The sequence below is a fragment of the Mus musculus genome, chromosome 11 (genome assembly GCF_000001635.26).
Source record: "Mus musculus strain C57BL/6J chromosome 11, GRCm38.p6 C57BL/6J".
Classification (NCBI taxonomy): Eukaryota; Metazoa; Chordata; class Mammalia; order Rodentia; family Muridae; genus Mus; species Mus musculus.
In genome coordinates this window covers 41,498,315-41,503,538 of record NC_000077.6, presented here as the reverse complement: position 1 = coordinate 41,503,538, position 5,224 = coordinate 41,498,315, and the positions used below count along the sequence as shown (strand labels likewise).

The 5,224-nt window shown below is 42.2% G+C and overlaps 1 pseudogene; it reads right to left on the bottom strand.

Annotated features, from left to right (window-relative positions):
- On the bottom strand, positions 2,628-4,862 carry Hspd1-ps3 (heat shock protein 1 (chaperonin), pseudogene 3; annotated as a pseudogene).

Here is a 5,224-nt window from a genome sequence, read left to right as displayed (position 1 = left end):
CCTTATTTATAATAGCCAGAAGCTGGAAAGAACCCAGATGTACCTCAACAGAGGAATGGATACAAAAAAATGGGGTACATTTACACAGTGGAGTACTACTCCACTATTAAAACAATGATTTCATGAAAGTTTTTAGGCAAATGGATCAAACTAGAAAATATCATTTTGAGCGAGGTAACCAGTCACAAAAGAACACACATAGTATGCACTCAGTGATAAGTGGATATTAGCCCAAAGCTCAGAATACCCAAGATACTATTCACAGACCACAAGAAGGAGGAAGACCAAAGTGTGGATGTTTCAGTCCTTCTTAGAAGGGGGAACAAAATATCACGGGAGATAAAGGGTGGAAGATACTTGGGAGGGAAAGAGAAGGGAGGGAAAAAAGGTGATAGAATCAGCTGTGGGCAGAGACTGGGAAGATGCACAGGGTCAAGAAACTGAACAAAGGGGTCTAGCAGCTGAGGAGGGGGATCTTGGGGTAGCCATTAGAAAGTTTCAGATGCCAGGAATACAAGAGGCTTTCAGAATCCAACACGGATGATAATAGCTGAAATACTCCACTCATTCATATTAATGGCCTCTTTATCTCATCACTTGTTATTACATGCATAGATGAACGATAGATAGATAGATAGATAGATAGATAGATAGATAGATAGATAGATAGATAGACAGATAGATAGATTTCAACTTGTGTAACTCAATAAAATGTAATGTGGTTATATGTTTTAAGGACTGACCATTTTACAAAGGGCAACCAATTGTCACACTGTAGCCCAGGCTGATCTGCAAATAACTTTGTAAACAGGCTGAGCTTCAATTCAAAGCAATCCTCTTTTCTGATACTCCTAAATCTGAAATTACAAGTATAAGTCACCACATCCTGTATTTTTTAATAATTTTATTTATTTTCATTTCAGCCATTGCCCCCTCCCTATCCACCTTCTCACAGTTTGCCATCCTATTCCTCTTCCGTCCTTCTGAGAGAGTGCTCTCCCTGCCCTTCCCTCTACCAGGCATACTCTTTCCCTAGGGCCTCAAGTCTCCTGAGATTAGGCTCATCTTCTCCCACTGAGGCCAGACCAAGCAGTCCTCAGCTATGTATGTGCTGGCCGACTCGGATCAGTCCCGGTATGCTGACTGGTTGGTGCCTCACTCTCTGGGAGTTCTCAGGGGTCCAGAATAGTTGACACTCCTGGTCTTTTTATGGGGTCACCTGCTCTCTACAGCTTCTTCAATCCTTCCCCTAATTCTACCATAGAGGTCTCCAACTTCAGTCAAATGGTTGGGTATAATTATCTGCCTCTCTTTTAGTCAGCTACTGGTAGGGTCTTTCACAAGAAAGGCATGCCAGGCTCCTGTTTGTAAGCACATGACAATATCACTAATAGTGTCTGACCGTGGTGTTCCCCTCGCCCCCATGAGATGGATCCTACGTTGGGCCAGTCACTGGACCTCCTTTCCTTCAGTCTCCTCTCCATCTTTGTGCCTGCAGTTCTTTTAGACAGGAGCAATTCTCTATCAGAAATTTTGACTGTGCATTGGTAACGCTGTCCCTTCACTTGGGGCCCTATCTATGTACTGGAGGTGAACTCTTTGAATTCCCTCTACCCACTGTTGGAGATTTTGAGTAAGGCCATCCCCATTGGTCTCTGGGACTTTCTAGAGGGTCCCCCACCTTCCACACCCAGAGGCTGCATATTTCCATTCATTCTGGTCCTGTGGGCTTATCACCTATCACCCTCTGATACCTGATCCCTTCCTCCTGCTGTTCCCCTCTTCCACCCAGGTTCCTCTTTCCCTCTATCTCCCATGATTATTTTATTTACCTTTATAAGTCAGAATGAAGCATCCTTACTTGGGCCTTCCTGCTTGTTAAATTTCTTACAGTTTTAGGGCTGTATCCTAAGTATTCTGTATTTTGTGGCTAATATCCACTTGTCAATGAGTACATACCATGCATGTCCTTTTGGGTCTGGGTTACCTCATTCAGAATGATAGCTTCTATTTCCATCCATTTCTTTTTAATACCTGAATAGTATTCCATTGTGTACATGTACCACGTTTTCTGCATCCATTCTTCAGGTGAGAGATATCAGGGTTGTTTTCAACTTCTGGGTATTACAAATGAGGCAGCTATGAATATAGAACAGGATGTATCCTTGTAGTATGGTGGTTCATATGTTGGGTATATGCCCAGAAGTGGTATACCTGGGTCTTCAAATAGAAATATTTCCAATTTTCTGAGGACTCAGTACATTGATTTTTAGAGTGGTTGGACTGATTTGTAATCCCACCAGCAATGGAGGATTGTTCCCCTTTCTCCACATCCTCACCTGCATGTTCTATCATTTCAATTTTTGCTCTTCACCATTCTGGTTGGTAGAATGTGGAAGCTCAAAGTTGTTTTGATTTGCATTTCCCTGATGCTAAGAACTTTGAACACTTCTTTAAGTGCCTCTTAACCATTCGAGATTCCTCTGTTGTGATTTCTTTGATTAGCTCTACATCTTATATTTAATTGGGTTATTTGTGTTTTGGGAGGTTAACTTTTTGAGTTCTTTATGTTTTGGATACTAGCCCACTATAGGATGTAGAGTTAGTGAAGATTCTTTTTTTTTTTTAACTTTAAACAAAATTTTATTACACAAAGGTTGTCACATAATTGGATACTTCTCTACTTTGTACACAATCATTCCCACCCTCCACAGAAAGGCTGCTTCTGAACTCTCATGTGGTGACACAGTGCTACAGTCCTGATGCTAACAGAACAGTAGAGATGCCTCAGTGATTTAAGTTGAAAGCAGGACACTGGTATATGGCTCTTGCACCCAGCATCAGGAATGTACAAATGTCTTTATTCAAAAATACAAAATAAATTATCTGTAGGCATGGACAATGACAGCAGTAAACCATTATATATCATCAAAGGAAACCAGTAACTGATGATTACAGTGGTCAGCCAGCCTTCTCTTCAGTCATTTTCTCCAGGTGACTTCTCTGAAGTTATTGGTGAGGAACCTGCCTTGAGCTTCCTGTCACAGTTCATTGATAAGGGCAAAGCACTACTCTAGGAGTTAGAGCATGCTGCCTCCCATACCCCCTCCCATGCCACCCATTGCACCCATTCCAGGGTCCTTCTCTTCTTTAGGAATTTCTGTCACTACAGCTTCGGCTGTAGTTAGCAAGGAGGCCACTCCAGCAGCATCCAGTAAGGCAGTTCTTACAACCTTTGTTGGATCAATGATCCCTTTTTCCACCATGTTCACAAAATCTCCAAGCCTGGCGTCATAACCAACTTCTGAGGAACTCTGCAGAATTTTCTCAACTATCAAAGATCCTTCAACACCTGCATTCTTAGCAATCGTCATTGCAGGAATTTTAAGTGCTCTTTTAATAATTTCTATACCTATTTTCTGGTCTTCATTAGCAGGCTTTAATGAATCCAAGGCTGGGATGCACCGAAGCAGAGCGCAGCCCCCTCCTAGAACAATGCCTTCTTCAACAGCTGCTCTTGTAGCATTGAGAGCGTCAGTAACTCTGTCTTTTTTTTCATTCACTTCAACATCACTTGTTCCTCCAACCTTCAACACAGCTACTCCATCTGAAAGTTTAGCAAGTCGCTCATTCAGCTTTTCCTTTTCATATTCACTAGTTGTGATGTCTAGCTGCTCAGTGATTTCTTGAATACGTTTTTCAATGTGAGCTTTGTCACCTTTTCCTTTCAAAAGCATGGCATCATCTTTGGTGACAATGACCTCCCCAACTTTTCCTAAGTCATGAGCTTGAACATCTTCAAGATTTAGATTCAACCCCTCTTCTCCAAACACCGCACCACCAGTAGCAATAGCCATATCTTTAAGCTGGTTCTTCCTATTGTCCCCAAATCCTGGAGCTTTGACTGCCACAACCTGAAGACCAACTTTTAGCCTGTTCAAAACCATCGTGCTTAGAGCTTCTCCGTCAACGTCTTCGGCGATTATGACCAATGGCTTCCGATGAGCATTAGCAATTTCAAGAGTAGGGACAATGGACTGAACACTGGAAATTTTCTTTTCACTCAACAAGACATAGGCATCTTGGAATTCACACTTTTGACCTTTTGATGTGTTAATAAAATACGGGGAAATATATCCTCTATCAAACTTCATGCCTTCAATAATTTCTAGCTCATCATTCAGGGTTTTTCCATCCTTCACTGTGATGACACCCTTTCTTCCAACCTTTTTCATTGCATCAGAAATGATGTTCCCAATGTCTTTGTCTCCATTTGCAGAAATTGTAGCAACCTGAGCAATTTCTTCAGGGGTTGTCACAGGTTTAGACTGTTTCTTAAGTTCAGCAATTACAGCATCCACAGCCAACATCACACCTCTCCGGATTTCCACTGGATTAGCCCCTTTGCTGATCTTCTCAAAGCCCTCCTTGGCAATAGATCGTGCCAGAACAGTGGAAGTGGTGGTGCCATCCCCAGCCTCTTCGTTTGTGTTATTGGCAACATCCTGAACAAGTTTAGCTCCAATATTTTTGTATTTATCCTTTAAATCAATTGACTTTGCAACAGTGACACCATCTTTTGTTACTTTGGGACTTCCCCAACTCTGTTCAATAATCACAGTTCTTCCCTTTGGCCCCATTGTAACAGCTACAGCATCGGCTAAAAGGTCTACAGCTTGAAGCATTAAGGCTCGAGCATCCGCACCAAATTTTACATCTTTGGCATAGGCCCGAGTGAGATGAGGAGCCAGTGCCCGGGACACTGGTCTCATCTGGCGAAGGACTGTGGGTAGTCGAAGCATTTCTGCGGGGCGGCGGCAGGAGAGCACAAGGCGAGGCAGGCCGTCTGTGGCGAGTGAGGGCTTTTTTTTTTTTTTTTTTTTTTTTTTTTTTTTTTGCAGCTTATAGGTTGTGCATTTGTCCTATTGATGATGCCTTTTGCCTTCTAGAAGCTTCTTCTCACTTTCATGAGGTCCCAATCACCAATTGTTAATCTTAGAGCCTGACTCATTGGTGTTCTGTTTAGAAAATTTACCCCTGTGCCAACGAGTTTGAGGCTTTTTCCCATAGATCCAGTGTATCTTGTTTTATGTTGAGGTCCTTTTTCTATGACTTGAGCTTTGTGGAAGGTGATAAATGTGTATGTATTTTCATTATTCCACATACAGACCACCAGCCAGGCCAGCACCATTTATTGGAGATGCTTTCTTTACACCACTGTATG